We start from the raw sequence: 21,226 nt of genomic DNA, 5'->3' as shown, positions 1-21,226 counted from the left end.
TGTGTTATGTATTTCCAATGTATACATTGCAAAGAAGGCTGACCTTAAAGCTCGAGGATCTACCACTTGCTGTGTAACCTTGGGCCAATCATTTTGCATCTCTGAACCTCAGTTTCCCCATATATAATATAAGGGAGTTGTACTAGGTGACCTCTAAGGTCCCTTCCACCATTAGCTCTATGATCCCATGATCCTTGTTCATTCACTTCCATGATTACACAGGGCTATCCATTGCAGTTTCCTACCCGTTTTGCTCAGTTGTCTGTAGAGTTATTCTCCATATACATTAAACTCACCAGTCCTCTACCCCATTTCATCAGATAGTCAGTCAGTAAATTCTTATTAAGGTCCTTGGGGTGTTTGGGGTATTCAGAAGGACTAGCACCTCTGGTATGAGGGCTTGCCTAGCCTTTTTCAGGGCTGCTCATCCATTTTTGGTGTCTACCTCTCACCCAACTCTCACCTGTGGATGATAATTAACAGGAATGGAAGGGTCAAGTGAAGGTTAGGGAGACATGGCCATATTTGTAGGCAGTAGGGAAGGAGCCAGTAGACGGGGAGAAATGGAAGATTAGTGAGAGAGTGGGGATGACAGAGGGGGTAATCTGTTAAAGGAGCTGGGATAGAATGGGATCACCTGAGCAGGTTGGGGTTGGCCTTGATAAGGAGTAAGGCTACCTCATTGTATGAGACAGGGTGAAGGAGAAGATAGTGGCAGAAGTCATCTGAGTGATATAAGATGAGGAATAGGGGAGAAGAGTGAACTCCTGGCAAATAGCCTCAATTGTTTTTCTGTAAAATATGAGGCAAGGTTCTCAACTGAGAGGGTGGGTGGAGTTGGAGCATGGAAAGTTTGAGGAGAGATGAAAAGATTTGGAAAAACTTTGGTGGAGAATGGGATAATGAGTTGATAAGGGAGGATAAAAAAGATTACCTAGTAACAAGGAGGATAGACCAAGTTCAGGTTGTATAACATAAATATATAGTGGACCCAGTCAGAATGGTTCCATGATTTTTTTTTCCACTTTCAGTAGCACCTATGTAGGAGCAAAGGCAGAGAATGATGAGAATGATCCAAGACAGGCTTGGCAGGGTGCAATTGGCAATCTGCTAGGCACTCAAGAGAGGACAGTGTAGAAATGGATTTGTTCACCAAAGGGTCAAGATGAGGAAAAGAGGAGAGAGTAGCTATTGCATGGGTAATAGTCTGGGAGAGAAATGAGAGGTCAAGGAATTGGAGATCATGGTATGGGAAAAGAGTAGGGTTTGGTATGGGAAGACAGAGGGAGAGATGGAAAAGCAGTAGATAATGGTCAGCTAAGGGGATTTCTGAGTTCTTGGACATTTAGGTGATGTATTTGTGGTTGATAGCAAGATCAAGGAAGGTTATGACCATCTTCCAGTGTAGCTGAGGTAGGGTGGAGAAGTAGCTCATGGGAAGTGAGTCAGCTGAGGAACTGAGTGATTAAAGTATGTGAGTCAATATTTATGTCAAGACCCCCTAGCATGAAGGCAGATGTTGAGGAGGAGAGGAAAATCGCAAATGTTGTACTGAACTCTTAGAAGGAAAGAGGATGACCTGGGGGGTCTGTAGACAACAGCTATTAGGATTTTGATTAAGTAGAAGACATGGATTGTCACAGAAGCTCCTTTCTCACTATGTGAGCATATGACTCACCCTAGAGTCCCTCTGCCAACAGGGACAATAAAAACAAAATGAGGGGCAGCTAGGTGGTACAGTGGATAGAACACTGGCCCTAGATTCAGGAGGACTTGAGTTCAAATCTGGCCTCAGACACTTGACACTTATTAGCTGTGTGACCCTGGGCAAGTCACTTAACCTCCATTGCCTCACAAAAGGAAAAAAAAAGAAAGTAAGCTCCAAGAGGGCAGTATTTAAAGGGGCAGCTAGATGATGTAGCGGATAGAGCACTGGCCTTGTAGTCAGGAGGACCTGAGTTCAAATCTGGTCTCGGACACTTGACATTTACTAGCTGTGTGACCCTGGGCAAGTCACTTAACCCCAACTGCCTCACAAAGAAAAAAAATGAACCTGAGTTTTTGGTTTTTTTTTTTTAATTCCATTACAGATATAACTAGGTGCTGAACACATGGTTACTGAGTGAAGAAATCAATATAGATTCCCATCACAGTTTTGTTCGTGTTGTATGTTTAGTCTGTTCATGTTATAAGCCTACAAACCAGAGTCTATGTCTAATTAATAGCCCTTAAGACTCTAATGTCATCATGGGCTGTTTTGAATACAAACAAATAGGGGTAAGCACACCTTGCATTAGGTATAGTTGAGGCTCCATCTACAATTCTCCCAAACACATTCTTTGGAATTTTTTGTTATTGTGGATAGAACAGATGGAAAGTATTTGTTTACTTTCCTTCTATACACCAATGGCTGTGTTTGCTTAAACACCAGAAAAGGTTGCAGTATTTTTTGGGTGAATGGAACACTTATGTGGTAGGTTTATATGTTTTATGCTGAAGGAATAGAGTAGGCGGTGGGTATGGTATCAACATTTTTAATGGGGCTTTGAAATAGCCTGTCCAGCACCTGATGTGGCCAAGATAAACAGTCTGCATGAAAACCCCCAGGTATATTTTGAATATGAATTTGCTGTCCAATATGAATGAGAGCCAACTCTCCTTGCAAGTCTATGCTGGAATAGTATAAAAAACAATCCAATGGAATGGTGTGGTATAATTGAGTATGGCGAGACTTGGAGTGGATAGACAACATCTACTGGAAACTGAAGGTTCAGTTAGTGGTCAAAAGAACCCTTAAATGAGGATGAGGAGTCATCCTCTACACCATTGGCTGGGTTTTGGGGTTGGTTTTGGATTCGTTTCTTTTTTGGTATGTGATTTTATTACTCTAGGGAGCTCCCAGTGAATAAACTCACTCTACCAATACACTTCAGCAATTATTCTGCAATTTATTGTTTTAGAGAGTTATCTAAGGCGCTTAGAAACAATTGACTTGTGCAGGGTCACAGAACCAGCTAGTGTGTGTCAGAAATAGGACTGGTATGTAGGTCATCTGACTCTAAAGGCAGTTCCTTAGCCAGTATGCCATTTTTGTCTCTCTGTCTGTCTGTCTCTGGCCTGAATCCACTTTCAATGAGAGAAAAACTTTCCTCCCTTCAGGTGGGCAACAAATCATCATTTGCTAGAAAGGTAAAAACCCAGACTCTAATCTTAAATATATCTGCATTTTGATTTTGAACCACTGTTTTTTCAAAGGAAGCCTTCTTGTCTTCTTGGTCCTGTGGTGGCTTTATTACCATAAAGATTGTTCATGGCTATAATTGGAATAGAATAGAAAATTAAGATATGTAATCCATACATTGCCTTCTTTATTTACTATTAAAAGAGGCTTTACTAATGCAGTATTTAATATATAGCATCATTAGAATAGGGGCTTAAAGAATTTTGCCTGATTAGATAATAACACCTGGTGAAATCACATCTTTACTTCCCATGTTTAGTGTTTTAAGAATAATAAAGTAGGATTACAACACAGATGGTAGAGAATTCCAATTCAATCACGGGCAGGGATGATGCAGAAATCCTTTAGAATACAAAGACACTGGGGTCAGACCTGATACGCATATATATAGATATAGATATAGATATATAGATAGATATATCTATATATCTATATCTATATCTATATCTATATCTATATCTATATCTATATCTATATCTATATCTATATCTATATCTATATCTATATCTATATCTATATATATATATATACATATAGGTTGCCTTTAACATAAGCGGTGAAAACGTAACAAGTACTTTGATCTCCTTGATGGGAAAACCTTATCAAATGTCATATTCTCATTTCTTAGTGGCATCTTAAATTGACAAATTAAAACATGAGTCAAAAACAAATGGACAGTAAAAAGGCTTCTATTGCTAATTTAATTTGTTCTTGCTTTCTTTTACCTTTTGGTATGTATGTTTCATTAGTTTATAAAGTATGTGTAAGTTCACATTGCAGTAAGTACCTCGAACTTGGCATCTCCAGAGTCCTCTGTGTTTACATGAGCAGATGTGATGCCATCTCCCCTTGGGTTCTTAAAGTTTTATTGATGTTCTCATTATCAGGGGCAATCAATTTTGAAAAGGAGGGGAAAAAAAGTATAATAAAAAGATAGGCTCCTCAAGGTAACGGCTTCCAGATGGGGCTGCTGTAGAGCACAGATGAGCTTTGTGGCTCTCTCACCTTGGCATCCTTTCACACATGCTCCAGTTAGTTCATGGCGGCTTCTTTCAGTGATGCCTCTCTTCTGAATATGGTCGCCAGGAAGGTGTAGGGTAGTTGCATTGGTAACGGGTGGGTTTTAAAGTAATTGAAGCTAAGTTGTGGCAAATGTAGTCTTTTTTGTCTGAAAAGATAACAATTTGTTGAAATACATGTAAGTGCTACACATTTTTTCCATAAGCATGGAAATGCCTGGAGAAATTCTTTAAAAAATGTGCAAATGAAAACTTAACGCATCTTATGTTTGTGAAGATGTTAAAAAGAAATGACTTTAAAATAGCTATTTACAACCAGCTATGAACTACAAAAATAAGCAAACAAACAAACAAACAAAAACCCCAGCCCCTCAGGTGCTAAAATGCTACAATTTTTTTTTCAGAATGGTAGGAAAAATCATTTATTGAGAGGTTCAAGAGTTAAACAAAGGACTTTTGATGTAGTGCCGAAAGGGATCTTAGAGGTCATTGAGTCAAATCCCTCATTTTAGAGGAAAATACTGAGAGATTAAGTGACTTGCCCAGGGCCATTTAGCTGAAAGTATCTTCTGAGGCAGGGTTTGAACACAGATCTTCCAGCCACTACCCACTGCAATATCTAGCTGCCTCAATCAGGTGCCAAATTGATACTTCCAAGGAGGTTATTTGTGAACTCACCTTTGAATGAGGCTATGGATTTTGAGGTGAAATTGAGGATGTAATACAACTCAGGAAAAAGATTAGTTCTATGATTCATCTGAATAGAAAAGAAAATTGAACCTAAGGGATTTGATGAGATCATAAAATCTTTTTATATAAGAGAAGAGGGTCAGAGAGGGTGTAGAGAGAAGACAAAATTGAGAAATAAGGCATTCTACCAAACTCCTTTTATGAGACAAATGTGGTCCTGATATAAAAATAATGAATAGATAAATTTTTAAAAAAAGAACTATAGATCACTTTTACTGACAAATTTTGATGCAAAAGTCTTAAATAAAATTTAGCAAACAAACTTCACCAGTATATCCAAATAGTTATTCATTATGACTGAGTGGTTTTATATTAGAGATACAAGAATGGGTCAAAATTAGGACAAATTAGAAAAATTAAAATACTGCCTCTCAGTGTATCTCTGTATTGTATCAGCTCCTTTTCCCCTGTTATGTTATACTTTTGATTCATTTTGAGTTTGAATTCATCAAATAGCTTAGTTTTAGGTGAAGTATGAGCAATGAAGGATTTTATTATATTTTATTTTTAGGTCTCCACAGACTGTTGGAATTACTCAATGCATCTGTTCAATATCTTCTATTTTCTTACAGTGTAGTTTGCATAGCCTTTCTCAATATTAATTTTAGGAGCTAAGCCAATGTGCATAAATCTTTTGTTAAGCATCACCACCATCAGTACAAAAACATAGTAGCTTTATAACGGTAAAAGCAATATAAAAATATAGCTACCATTTAAACAGTGTTTTAAGGTTTGCAAAATATGTTCTCTTATTTGATCCCTACAATAACCCTGGGAGGTAGGTACTATCATTATCCTCATTTTACAGATGAGAAAACTGGGGCAGACAGAGGCTAACTGACTTACCCAGGGTCACTCAGCCATCTGTATAAGCCAGATTTGTATTCAGGTCTTTCTGACTGTAGGCCTGGTATTCTGTCCCCTGCACCACCTAGCTGCTGCTTTTACAATAGGAAGGGTCTATTCAGATTCTTTTAGAAAACATAGAATCAGTTGTTTACCTAGGAGTTCTTGAGAGTGTTTTTACTTCACGGGATTCCATTCTCATAACCAAGGTGGGCATTTTATGCTCTATTGGTAAACAGGCATGGGAAAAGTGGGCCTTCAGTATGATTGAAATGTATTGCTGAAAAACTACACCATCTAGAAACAGAACATTTGATCCCAGCAAATATTAGAAACAAATACTATTATACAATCCATCATGCAGCTAATGCTTTACCTTTTCTGTTTGCTTTTGAAATCGGCTCAGAAATGATGTGTAGCTATTCTGGGGCAGAAACAAGGGAAAGGCAGTTTGTATATTTGCTTTTCTCATGGAGGTACACAAAGCTTACTGTGTGTTTTACTTCGTCGTGATGTTGCTATGAGCAGCCTGATACAGATAGATAGAGCCACCTAAATGCAGTCCTAAAGATATGAGTTCAAATCCCACCTATCCCAGGAAGTAGCAAATTCAATACTGGGAAACACTGCAACAGTTTCTGCCCTACCACCAACATACAACAAAGCACTGCAACAAAATCAGAAGCCAAAAGGCTTATATCACCCACAGCATATATCTCATTTTCTCTTTTTATTTTTATATTTAAATTTTTTAATTTATGGGATAAAACAAACAATTCATAACAGTATAATAAAACTGATTGCATATAAAAATGCAAATCTATTATGTACAACTTGCAATTCCATTTAAATATATAATAAGGTTATCATGTAAATTTCTTTTTTCTTTCTTTTTTTCTTCTCTCCCCCCTCCTACCCTTGAGATGGCTACCATTAGACGCAAATAGGTATGTGTGTGTGTGTGTGTGTGTGTGTGTGTGTATGTGTGTGTGTGTGTGTATAAAATCACTCTATACATGCTTCTATTTATCCGTTCTTTCTCTGGATGCAGATAGCATCTTCCTTCATATGTCCTTTGTAGTTAATTTGAGTATTTATCATAGTCATACTTCTATACAATACATGCAATAGACTTACTCACTCAAAGCTGTTCTTAAAACAGCATAGCTGTTACTGTATATAATGTTCTCTTGATTCTGCTCATTTTGCTCTTCATTATTTTACGCAAGTCTTTCCACGGTTTTCTAAAATTATTGAGCTGGTCATTTCTTATGTGTGTATGAATATATATATATATATATATATATATATATATATATATATATATATATATATATAGAGAGAGAGAGAGAGAGAGAGAGAGAGAGAGAGAGAGAGAGAGAGAGAGATAAATAGATATAGATAGATTTCTTATAGTACAGTAGTATTCCATCCAAGTATTCCACCACAATCACTTGTTCAGCCATTCCTCAATTAACCAGCATCCCTGTAATTTCCAGTTCTTTGCCACCATGAAGAGAGTTGCTATGAAATTTTAGAATACATAGATTCTTTTCTTTTTTCTCTAATCATCTTTGGAAATAGACCTAATAGTGGTATTGCTGGGTCAAAGAGTTCTTCAAATGAGATAATAATTGTAAAGCACTTAGCACAGTGTCTGCCACATAGCAAGCACTATATAAATGTTAGCTATTAATATTATTCCTGGCAGTAGGTTCATAGATTTAGAAAGATGATAGTATTGTAAATGATGATTAGAATCATATCTATCCATCCTCCTCAAATATCTGTGTTTTAGGGATATGACTTTCAGTGGTTCAAAATAAGTCTCCCTGGTTTCTCTTAAGGGTGAGGGTAGCCTCAAGCTTAGGCAGCGTAATGCATAGAGTGCCAGGCCTGGAGTCAGGAAGACTTCTCTTCCTGAGTTCAAATCTGGCTTTAGACATTTACTAGCTGTGTGATTCTAGGTAAGTCACTTAACTCATCTGTAAAATGAGTTGGAGATGGAAATGGCAAACCACTTCAGTATCTTTGCCAAGAAAACCCTAAATGGGATCATGAAGAGTCACAGACAACAGAAATGACTGAGCAACAGCTTCAAGCTTATTTCTCTCTCTACTTGGCCTCTTTCTACTAAATGCTGGCCACATAAAAGATCACTACAAATAATAAATAGCAACTAACCCCATCTACCAAGACAACTAGCAAACAGAAACTGGAGAAGTTGTACAGATGAGAATAGAACAGAAAATATGAGAATGAATGAGCTTTTTCGATGGGAGTAAAACAAGATCTTAGCTCACTCAAGAGAGAGGCTGTGATCTTTTTCACAAAGGAAATTCTCTCTTTGAAGTCTTGAGGGGGGCATGCTGGAAATCAGTGATTTCTGGAGGAAGTCCCTACAGCTCTACAGCTTCCAAAAAAGTATTTGCACATGCTTCTCCTGAAGAAGCTCTGACCCCAACTCCACCACTCACATAGGTACACAGCTTGCCCTGCACTTTCTCTCCATCAGTTAGGAATCATATCTCCTTCCACACGTACCACACAGCACAGGGATGCCCCTTGTAAATCTAGCTTGGGTAGGAACTGGATTACATTCCGAACACTTTAAGGTTTGCAAAGCACTTTCTGAACATGATCTCATTTGGTTTTCACAACAATCTCTGAGGAAAGGACAATGGGCATTATTATCCTTGTTTTATAGATGAGGTAACTTGGAGCAAGGGAAGTTAAGTGACTTACAACCAGTAAGGCAGGATTTGAACTCATGTCTTCACCTGGCTCTAGCTCCTCCACTGGGCTGCTTTATTCTTGTCATGATGAGAAAATGAAGCATATCAACGTGACACTTTCAAAGATGTGATGGAGCCAGCTCCAAACAACTCACAAGAGCAGACTGCCAAATTTTCAGTGTAAGCATTTATACCTAGGAAATTCAAAAACACTACAGGTCTGGGCTTGGTTTATTGTTTTGGCTATTGTCTAGACTTAAGAAAGTGATGGAGGAAATGTACAAGTTAAACATAAAAGTATCTCCCTCTTTTTTTTTTCTTCAGAGAGCTGGTTGTTAAATGTTTACTAACATACCTCTGTACTTACTATACCTTGGTGAGAAAAGTAATTACACAAATACCCTTTATCCTGTTTTTACCTGTGGCTCATAGCAAACCATCTCCTGAGTCTACTGCAAAAGCAAACAGAAAGCTCAAGGTTTTTTTTTTTTTCTGTCTGCATGACAAACTAAATAATGATATTTGTGTCTAATATTGACTGGGATTAAACATTCTGCTTCTGTACAATGTACACCTTTTCCCAAAGCCCCCAATCCTCTATCAGTTAATATGAAACATGACTGGAAATTTGAAGTAAATAGCATCCCAAAGAATTCTGCAAACAAGTCTGTAAAGAGGCTAGTGTGAAACAGATGGGTGGGTATGTTGCGGTTGCTGAATGTTGATTTATAATTAGCAATGCATAAACATCAGAATGCTGGTGGGAGGGTTAAGGTCATTTTAAAGGTCTAGATGTCTATCCAAATAATTCAAATCATTTGAAGCCCTAGCATATTTGCTTTTTCTTAGCCCAGGATTACCGACTTCTTTATTTAATTCGATGTTTGGGCAAGAGTCTTTAGGGATCGGGGCAGGGCATATAGTGGAGCACACCCAAGGGATTCAGAAACAGAGGGAAACATGAGGAAAATGAATGCTGAGTAATCTGTAATCACAGAAGTGTGTACAGGAGGAGTTAAAATAAATAAAAATACATTAAGACATAGGTAGCACTATATTTTAAAATGAAGTCAATATGTGGCCGACGGGATCCCTATGTACCAACTTGTGGCCCTGGTTTCTATTTGAGTTTGATGCTAGTGTAGACGCCTACCCTCCCTATTCCACAGGGCTCTCTGTGAGAAGAGAAGCCAGGAGAATTGGGTCAAGGGCTGGCAACAGAAACCCAGTCTGTGGCCGGGGTTGTGGACTAGTTCATAGAAAAGTGAAATGACGTCCAACTTTTCTTTTAAAAGTTTTTTTTTTTAAATTAATGAATAGAAGAGAAAAGTAGGATAGGATGGCTGGGGTGACTAATGATTTCACTTTACACTGAAGGGATTCTATCAAGGATATTATAAACAACATTACATATTTTTTCCTGGGTAAGTGGAGTTCATATTTACATGTCTCCCCCCCCCCCCATTCTATAGAGCCTCTTTGTAGTTTAAGAGATATGACAAATGTGCACTATAGGCTCATTATAGCATGTCAGGTTTCTTTTGTACAAAGTTATGTTTGGGGGTCTGTAATTTGGCCATGTCATGACAAGTCACATTATATTGAAGTGGCAACATATTGTTTTAAGCAAGACATGATTAGGGAAGATCATTATAAATAAATTAAGCATTCCCCTCAAAATAAGAAATATTTTTTAAAATCTCCATCAATTTGCATTTGTGTTATTCCAACATTAATTTGTAGAGAACTCACTGTATTTGGAGCGAGATCAATAAAACAGATTAATGTTTAACATGGTGCCATGGACAGAGAGTGAATATGCCAGTTTCCCACAAAATATACTCTGCTACAAGTATCAATCACCTAAATCTCTGAGATTCGATTTTTTTTATAAAACATTACAAGATTATAAAATATGGAATTCAATATTTTAGAATGCAACTTGTTCTGGCTTCTTTTCAGGAGAAAGGTTATTCTAATGGAAAAAAAAATATTAAATGCAATTTGTCATCATCCCTGACAGAATTCCCCCAGTGTGAAATGAAATCTTTAGTCACCCCTCCTACCCTAGCCTATTTTTCTCTTCTTTTTACTTTTTTAATGGAAATCCCTCCCTCTTTTAAAACACCTTTCCAAAGTTTTTGGAAAAAAACAAGCAAACAACATATGGATAGGTCAGTCTGTCATGTCTACAGAAGTTAAATCCTGGAGTATGCAATATAGTGCAGTAGAAAGAGTGGTAGATTTGGAGGCACAGAAGCTGAATTCAAATCCTAGCCCTACTACTTACTATCTGTGCAACCTTGGGCAAGCTGTTTGGCCACTCTGCCTCCTAATTCATCTATAAAATGAGGGGGCTGCTCTAAGATCCTTTTTAGTTCTAAATTGACGTTGCACTGTGAAGGAGCTGTGATTTCTTCTGGAACTGTTCATATGAGAACACTCAGATAAATCCTAGGAAGTTGCCTGAGGCACACAGATGTAGGGAAGCATTCACGATGGGATCTTGGGGTCTGGGGTTAGTGTAAAGTACTTACACTAGAAAATAGAATGTTTATTGATTTCCTTTTCTTTTACTAAGGTTCTCTTCAGCCTTTACTCTGGATTCTCTGGACATTCTCCATCATTCCCTGGCAGCCTTCTCACCCTGGAAGTCTTCCTCTCCTGACTTTCTCACACTCTGCTCATTCTGGTTCTTCCTTTGATTGATTTCTCCAAGTACTTCCATTTTAAGGAAAGTGCTCAGGCCAGCCATGTCTTCATTTCTTTACAGCATCCACTACTGACTTTCTAGATTGTCCCCACCACGACCCTATATGGGTACCTTCTTTCTTTTTAGCTCTCTTTTTCATGTTGTATTTCTCCATTAGAATGCAAGCTTCTTGAGGAGAGGGATTATCTTTCTACTCCTATTTGTATTTCCAATGCTTATCCAGTACATAGTAAATACTTAATAAACTCTTGTTGATTCATATATTCCTTTGACATCCTGTAGATAATGCATTTGAAAATGGGAAATGTTGCCAGTTGTTAGGACTCTTCCCTAGAGAGACTTCACCATAAAAAGTGTGACATCCCTCAAAGCACCTGGGCCCTTCCTAATACAAGTACCCACGGAACAAAGCTTACAGAAATAACATTTTTCTTCTCAGTAGATTTTTTTTTAATTTAAGAAGTTGCCATTTGAGAGTCTTAATAATAGAAAAAGACAATATAAATACAGGCATGAGAAATGCAGACTAACCCTTGTCCAATATGTAATACTTTATCTTCATAAGCTCATGGCCAGGAGGCCCGTTGTCTGTCCTGGAGTATGTTCATATGCTGTCATATGCTTGGTTGCATATCGTCTGCTTGATTGAAAAAAAAATCTCTTAAACTGTACTGTGCAACTATGGAGCTCATTCCTACATACCAAGAGTAGGTTTTCACCAAAGTCATTTAATTAAAGTTGATTGGGATTGACAAAGCTATTTTACACCAAATACTCATGTTCTGGTAGTCCAGGGTCTTGCTGCCAGTTCTCAGTTGCTGAGATGGAGCTAATAGTAAAATTTCTGCCTGAGGAGGTTTTTCAGAAGAATCATCATCATTGTCATCGTCATCATCATCATCATCATCATCATCATCATAGTCTTGTCGTGCTATAAGATTTTCAAAACATTTTTTGTCATTGTAGTTGTGTGAGGCAGGTAATATAACTGTGATTTTCATTTAATTGATGAAGAAATTGAGGATCCCGGAAGTCAGGTGATCTTGTCCATGGTCCCCACAGCTAGCAAGTATTAGCAGCTGAAATGAAAACTCTTGACTAACTGTGGTATTTTTTTGTACCACAGCCCACATTATGCACCCCTGACTAACAAGTCTTTTAAACTGGGAAAGAGTAAACATTTCCAGAATGTGGACTAGAGAACATCCTGGTACACTGAATAGGAAGGAAAAAGTCGGGAAAGTGGGAACGAGGAGTCAGGAAAACTGGTCAAGTCCTGCCTCTGATCCCTACTAGCTGTGTACAGTTGGACAAGTCACTTAATGATCCAGTTCACTTTCTCAACCTCAGTCTAAAGCCCCACAACTTGCTAATGTCTGGAGGTCATTCAGAACCAGTCATTTACCTCTACAGAGCAGGTCGCCTAGGATTCGGTTTTGCTTCCTTAAACAAAGACAAAGTTAAGACCTCTGACAGTGAGTTAGAGATTGGATATGTCTTGTATCCTTTAAGTTAAAAAAATTAATTGTATTTTGAGAAAACTGAATATCTATACAACCAACATTGCTTAGTAACCATTTACATTTAAATTAATTCATTTCAGCACATAAAGTATCCTAAGTTTTTTTTATTCATTCCTTCTAAATATTCTCTATACATTCTTTCATTAATAAGCACGTATTTGTTAAGCATTTTCTATGGCAATGCAGTATGGAGCAACACAGAGACAACTAGCAATGGAGTCAGGGAGATACGGATCTGGCAGCAGGCTATGTGACTCTGGCAAAGTCCCTTAACCTCTCAGTGCCCCAGACAACTCTTTAAGACTAGAAGTTACAGGGGCAGCTAGATGGCACAGTGAATAGAGCTCTGGCCTGGAAGTCAGGAGAACCTGAATTCAAATCCAGCCTCAGACACATAACACTTACTAGCTGTGTGACCTTGGACAAGTCACTTAACCCTGATCACCTCACCCCCCCAAAAAAAAAGCAAAAAAAAAAAAAGACTAGAAGTTACAGAGAAAGTTCCAATATGCATTGGGATTAGAATTTCCTAAGTGTGACCCCTTCACCAATGAAATCAAAGGCCTAAAAAAACCCCCAAAACCCTATGTTCTAGGCATGGGGGATACAAATGGAAAACAAAGCAGTCCCTACCTTTGAGGAGGTTATGTTCTATTGAAGAGATATCATATACACACTGAAAAAAGAAGTACAAAACACATAAAAAGTATATATAAAATCCAGACAGAATATGTACAAAATAACTTTTCTCATAGCACTAATAAGTAGGGGGACTCAGAGGAAGACTCATAAAGGAGGGTGCACATGAACTGAGTCTCCAAGGTAGCCAAAGATTATAACAGGCGGGGGGAGGAGGAATACTCTAAGCAGGAAGAGGGAGGCAAGCTTGTGGTGCTAATGCAAAGAGGCAGTGGATAGACAGTCATACCACTGCTACAACTATATCCCAAAAAGATTAGAGAGGAAAATATCTTATTTTGTAAACTCTATCTATCTATCTATCTATCTATCTATCTATCTATCTATCTATCTATCTATCTATCTATCTATCTATCTATTTCTGTCTGTCTATCTGTAGCAATTCTTTCCATGGTGACAAAAAATTGGAATGCCAGATAGGGTACCCATCAACTGGGGAATGGCTGAACAAATTGTTGCATATGAATGTAATGTAATCTGATTGTACTAAAAAAAATTAAAAGATGAATGATTTCAAAAAGATACGGACTTATATGAACAGGTGCACAGTAAAGTAAGCAGAACCAGAAGAACAATGTAAACTATGACATTAATATTATAAAAAATGAACCCCTCTGAAGACTTGTACAAATGCACGAAGAATGAAACAATGTTGTAAAAGCAACTTTCAAAGCTACAAGAACTGTGATCAATGCAATGACCATCCATGATTCTAGAGAACTGATTATTAACCATGCTAGCTATCTTCTGACAGAGAGGTGATGGATTCAAGGTGTAGAATGAAACAGATTTTTTTTTAACATAAGAAATGAGAGAATTTGATTTACTTGGCTATTAATATTTCTTACAAGGGATTTCTTTTACTTTTCTTTTTTCAATGGGGTGAGTGGGAGTGAAAAATAAATTTCTAATAATTAAAAACAAAATTAAATTTAAAAAATGAATTAGGGGACTATTGTGATATTCCAGGTGAGAGGTCATGAGGGTCTGATCTAGTATGGCCATGTGGAAGGAGAGAAATAGATGGATTCAAGTAGACACAAGATTCGAAGAGGACCAAAATGCCATCATTATGTTGGAGACAATGTACAGTGTGTCTGACTGTGGCTTATTAGACCAATACAAGCTCAGAAGGCTCTATCACAGGTTGAGCAAATAATCTGTACGGCCATTTGGAGGGAGATGTCTCTAAATTTGCACATTTCACGTTTCTTTTGTTACTGCAGTTCTGTTCTGCTCATAGTGTACAGCACCTTCTTTGATGTGGGCACACTGTGTTGGATGGTCCTGTGTCACTGTCTCCTATGTCTCACACCAAAGTTCTTCGGAGAGACCTTGAAAGTGTCCTTGTATCTCATCTGACCTATAAGCGCTTGCCTTGTGTGCACTCTCTGTAAAATAGTCTTCTAGGCAAGTGCATTTGGTATTCAAACAATGTGGCCAGCCCATCACAGTTGTGCTCTCTGCAATAGAGTTTGAATGCTTGGCAGTTCAGCTAAGGCTTCAGAAAGGGCTGCAAACTAAGGCTAAAGTGGAGAGACAGTTGGTGTGTAGATTTTTGCTTGCTGATGATTGTGCCTTCCATCCAGCCTCTGAGGCTGAGATGCAATCAATTCTCAACTACTTGAGCTGATTTTGGCATGACAATTAACACCGAGAAAATAGAGTTTCTCCACCAGCCAGCCCCACGCCATCCACATGTGGAGCCACTGGTTCCAGCAAATGGAGAGATTTTGAATGCTATTGTTAAGTTCACTTACCTTGGCAGTTTGTTGTTGTTGTTTGTCCTTTGTTCTCAAAGAGGACCAGGACATCGGTAATATGATGTCACGACTTGCAAGTGAATTGGATTTAAGTGAGGCAGGACTGTGCAAAGTCACCAGCCTCACTTTCTCCCCCAGAGCCATCTGGGTCCAGTGGCAAGATATAGATCAGGACGACTGGAGATGGCCTCAGATGCAGCGGGAGACCATGGCCTTTTTAAGCCAAGGTCTTTCACAGGTCTCAGTTTGACTGAAGCAATGTCCATGCATTGATTAAGGCTAGGTAATGGGAATGGTAATCATCATAGATGATGGGGTTGACATACGTGTTGCCAGGGCTAGCTCAGTGTTTGGGAGGCTCCAAAGGAAAGTGTGGTGACTACAGAACCACTGTGCTGATCTCATTGTTGTATGCACGTGAAACCTGAATAGTCTATACTAGTGCCATGTCAGGAAAATGAATAAGGTACTGGATGTTGAGAATGGATAGAGGGAAATGAGAGAGAGAGAGACAGAGACAGAGGCAGAGACAGAGACAGAGATACAGAGAGATAGAAAGACAGAGAAAGAGAGATAGAGAGACAGAGAGAGATGTATTTAAAATTTTATTTTTAAACAGAGAACTTTGAATTCAAATATGTTATGTGTGGGTTCTGCAGCTGGTCTCATTAATGCTAATTTGTTCATTGCACTGAAAACAGATGCTCTTCATTTCCCATTCAGTCATCAAAGGATATCACACACTTGTCATGCATTGACCATTTTAATTTCAGAGGTAATAACTAATCTCCACTTGAATTTATGATCTATGGTCATGTATTATAACTTGTTTTCCAATTAGGTATAATATGATAAGGATTTTAAAGAATAATTGAGAAATGCATTTTTTCAGGAGACAACATCTAATTGGCTTTAATTATCATCTTAAAATTTATTATAAAATTAATCCTTGAAGTACTTCACTATATTTTATATTATTATTCAAATTTTTACAGTTCCTTTCTTCCTCCCTCAGCCCCTCATCCTGCCTTCTCAGGGGAATAGGATCTCTTCATCCTCAAATTTCTCATAGCAATTTTTCTGGAATGCTCCTTTGTGCTAATTTTTATCTTGCTTGGATTGGTGATTTATTTTCTTGTCCTGACTCTGCCTTCCTGTTTTCCCAACTTCCTCCCTTCAAAATGTGTTGTACCCATTTCTGTATGGCAAATACCTGGCATAGTACCTTATAACATAGCACACGTTTAATAAATGTTCCTTGATTTGAATTGAATATATTGGGCTAATCATTGAAAAATAAGAGTTCAATGTTTTTGAATCACCTAAAACCAAATTTTACAATGTTAAAAAGTTGCTATTAATAGAATAAATATTAATATTTTGATACATATTTGTGCATAATGTATATAATACCAAACTTCAGTACTTTGTGTATGATATGGTTATCTTTTTTCTGGAAAGTTATAGAAAAAAAAAGGCAAAAAATTTGAAAATTGGAAAAAGTGATAAATATCACAAATTTAGAGCTAGAAGGGGCTCCAGAAACTATCCAGCCCTTGCTCCCTTCTATCTTATGGATGAGTACACTTAGATCCTGATAGTCTGAATGATTCACTCAAGAGAAGTAGCTGAGGCAGGATTCAAATTCAGGTTCTCTGACTTCAGATCCAGCTTTTTCTACACTGTAACCCACAGCTTCCTTATAGAACAAAGAAATTAGAAACAGTAAATGAACAATGGCATGAGAAACAGGAAAACAGGATTTCATGAAATTAGCTTAAATCGAACTGATGTAAAAAGATAGGAATGAAGTGAGAACACCACTTACTGACATCAAACTATATTATAAAACAGCAGTCATCAAAACCACTTTGTATTGGTTAAAATGGAGAAATAGACAAGGGAGAAGCAAACAATGATACTCAATAACCTAGTGTGGGATAAACCGGAAAATATGTTACTTAGGAAAGAACTCCTTGTTTCATAAGAACTGGTAGCAAAATTGGAAAGCAGTCTGCAGACACTGGAGTTAGAACAACACCATAGCCCATATTCTACAATAAATTCAAGATGGACATTCAACCTGAATATTAAAGATTGTACCATAAATATCTTAGAAGAGAAGTGGATCACATATTTTTTCATAGCTTTGGGTTAGAAATGTATTTTTAAATGAAAAGGCATAACAGCAATTATAAGAGATAAAACAGCTAATTTTAATTACATGAAAATAAAAAAAACCCTACACTAATAAAAATGAATACCTCTAGAATAAAGGAAGTAATTGACTGGGGAGGAAAAAACTTTGGCTCAGATTTCTCGGATAAGGGTTTGATATCCAAGACACAAAGATAACTAAGAGAAATATAGGTATGACTAAAGTCTATTCTCAATAGATAAGTAGTCAAAGGATACGAACAGTCCTTAAGAAAAGAACTGCAAACTATTAATGACCACATGAAAGAATGCTCCAAATCGCTAATAATAAGTGCAAATCAAAATGATCCTGAAGTTTTATCTCCCTCCTGGAAAATTAGAAAATGACAAAATATGAGAATAGTCAATGTTGAAGGAGTTGTGGAAAGATAATATATTGTTGGTGGAGTTATCTATCAACATAGCAGTTATGGAAGGTAATTTGGAATTATGCAAATAAAATGACTTAAATGTCTATTCTCTTTAATTCAAATATTTCACTGCTGGCAAATAACCAGAGGATATCATCGGTAAAAAGAAAGTCCCTACATACTCCAAAATATTTGTAATAGCACTTTTCATGGCAGCAAAGAACTGAAAAGGAAATAGATGCCCACTGATTCCCCACCTGGCTAAAGAAGTTGTGATATGTGAACACAGTGGAATATTACTGTGCTATATGAAATGACAAATATGAAGACTATAGAAGATCATGGGAAGATTTACATGAACTGAGGCAAAGTGAAGTAAGCAGAACCAAGAAGACAATATACACATTGCCTACAACAATATTAATGGAAACAATAATTACAAAATCAAAAGAAATGTTGCAGAATTATAAAGAACAAGCATTGTCTCCAAAGAAAAGATATGAGAGTACTTCCCTCACATTTTTTTAAAGAGATGTAGGGAGTCCCTATGTGTGTAACATGGCATACATTTTCAAATTTTTTTTTAGTGCATTGATTAGTTTTGCTAATTTTTTTTCCTCTTCTTTTTAAAAAAAATTGTTACCCCTTAAACACTTATTTTTCTTTTTAGGCAATTGAGGTTAATTAACTTGCCCAGGGTCACACAGCTAGTAAGTGTCAATGTTTGGTCTGAGGCCGGATTTGAACTCAGGTCCTCCTGACTTCAGGGTCTGTGCTCTATCCATTGTGCCACCTAGCTGTACTCTCACCCCACCCTCCCACTTTAAACATTCTTTGGTACTTAGGATCACTCTCTGGAAGGGAGAAAGTGATACTGGGGGAAATTTAGATGATGTAAAAACAAAAGGTATCAAAAAATTTCTTTTAAAATGGTGAAGTAATAAAACTATAGCTTTCATTAGGATACTTTACTCTGTAGAAGATTAGAGATTCCCTTTTTTATAGTACTCTCAACTAAGGTGATTTGTTGCTATGGCAACTAAAACAAAAGTCCATCAAAGCTAATAGTACTATGTGCAAATTAGCAGTCATCTCCTGGCATGAAAGAGAAAGGTAGTAGTACTATCATGGTGGTGGTGGTCAGGGTCATGTTTTACTCCTCAGAGAATAACGAGCAAAATGAACTTTCTTTTTTGGGAAAAAAGTTATAAAGGTGTTTGCACTCTTAATCCCATTAGAATCTCCAGTACATTTCTTTTGTCCCCTCATGCAACATGGAATAAAAGGGGTTAGAAAGTTCAGAACAAGGAATTGGGTAGATGCTATGTCTTTCTCTTCTTCCATGAAGTTCCAGGGGCTGAATGAGAGAATGATAGAGAAACAAAAGGAAGCTTCATCTGAAAGATAAGAAGTGCCAGCACACTGTAATACTAGGTTATGGAAGGTTAAGGACAAATCAGGAAGGACTTTCCACTCCAAACTAAATAAAATGCTGGCAGTCCTACAGAGAAACATTGTTTCTTTTAGAAACTGGGAGGAGGCATGTGACAGCAGTAATATCATAGATTTAGAGCTGGAAGGGACCTTAGAGGTCATTTGTCCAATTCCTCCATTTTGCAGATGAGGAAACTGAAGCCCTGAGAAGTTAAATGATATATTCTGGTGCTTGAGATACAAGCCACCAGATGGTGCTCTAACCTGCAGCTATACCAGCTCATTTAATTGGTCATGTGGAAGTGCCCCAACTTGTTCCAGGTCTGAAAAATGAACCCCCTAGAAATACTTGTGGTAGCAGCAGACATTTCCTGGTCTTCCCAAGTTTCCAAATCTTTCTGGTTGCTTTCCTGAGTTTCTATCTACAGATACAAATTATTTCCTTTATAATTAATCATAACTTATTCTAACTTAATTCCATGATTTTGTTTTCCCTTCTAAATGGGCCACTAAAGAACTCATCTAGCTGGCATTTGGATTCAGTTGCATTGAATAGGAAAAGAAAACTTAATAGAGAGGTATCAAATGGTTGGGCTCGTTCACTTGAACTCTAGCCCTCACTCCCATCCTCTTCTGAATGACTAGATGAATATAATTTATTATGCACTAAGCACTGTGCTAAGCAATGAGACACGTCTCATTGTTCCTGTGGGGAAGGAGGTTGACACAGCTAAACATTTTTGTACAGATGTACTTTCAAATATTTTCCTTAATTGAAAGTAACAAAGAGGAAAAAGGGAAATCATCTCACCACCTCCAGCTTCCCCTCTCCCCGCATTGCACTGATCTCATAGAAACTGTATTCAATATTTAGTCCCATCCCCTCCCCCTCACCTCCCTCCTGGCAAACCAACTAACTACTATATTGGTCAGTAGGCCCAAGCCTGCCTACATGGCCTTCTCCGGGAGTTATGGCTGTATCACTCCTGGTAGACCCGGTTAGAAAGATCTAATTCCCAGACAGCATTTGCTAAAGGTTTAATCCTACAAGAGATAGAAAGAGATATAAGAAGTGCTGCATTTTCCCTTTAAAAGGTACCATTAAAACGCTGGACAATTCAACTGTTAACAGCTTATATTACCCTAGCCCTGAGCCTCTTTCACTTTGCACTTTGGTTCCTAATTGGCACCTAGAGCTCTGGTAAATTATGGGGAAAATGAAGCCCTCACACTGCACAGTGAGATACCATAGTCGAAAGTATTATGTATGTGTGTGTGTGTGTGTGTGTGTGTGTGTGTGTGTGTGTGTGTGTGTGTGTATACACACATGTATATATGTGTATATACACACATAACATATATACTATAATATATAGTACATACACACATATATAACATATATGCTATATTATATATAGAAATTATTTGAAATGGAGAACATTAAGGATTAGTGATAAATGTACAAAATTATATCTTAGCCATTGTTCCCCCCACCCCCAAAGCACTGTTTTAAAGTGATTGGTTAAACTTAATACTTACATAGTAAAAATTAGGTTTTGGTAACTTTGTGGTTACCCATTTAAGTGTGAAGGTATGGGGAGAAAGGGCGGGAGACAGTAGATATGAAGAGAAACCTATCTCTGACTAAAGTAAAGGATGCAATTCAAACTAAGGAAAAGGAGAGCAAAACACTTATTGCTATCTGATGAGTCCATTTTATGTTAGGCTAAATATTTTGTATGATACAACCACTTTTAAAAGTTGCCTCCAGAAATCTAAATTTATGAAATGACAGTAAATGTCATAAAAAGACATAGAATGAATGACTAAAGGAAAGAACACAAGTTTTGGAGTTAAAGGACCAGTATTCAAATCCCTCCTTTATCACTTGGATGAAGGGCAGCTAGGTAGTATACTGTCTGTCTGTCTGTCTCTC

The sequence above is a fragment of the Phascolarctos cinereus genome, unplaced genomic scaffold (genome assembly GCF_003287225.1).
Source record: "Phascolarctos cinereus isolate Bilbo 61053 unplaced genomic scaffold, phaCin_HiC Scaffold_4;HRSCAF=312, whole genome shotgun sequence".
In the NCBI taxonomy this organism is placed as follows: Eukaryota; Metazoa; Chordata; class Mammalia; order Diprotodontia; family Phascolarctidae; genus Phascolarctos; species Phascolarctos cinereus.
The sequence above is the reverse complement of the archived record's forward strand: the minus strand, read 5'-3'. Positions refer to the sequence as shown.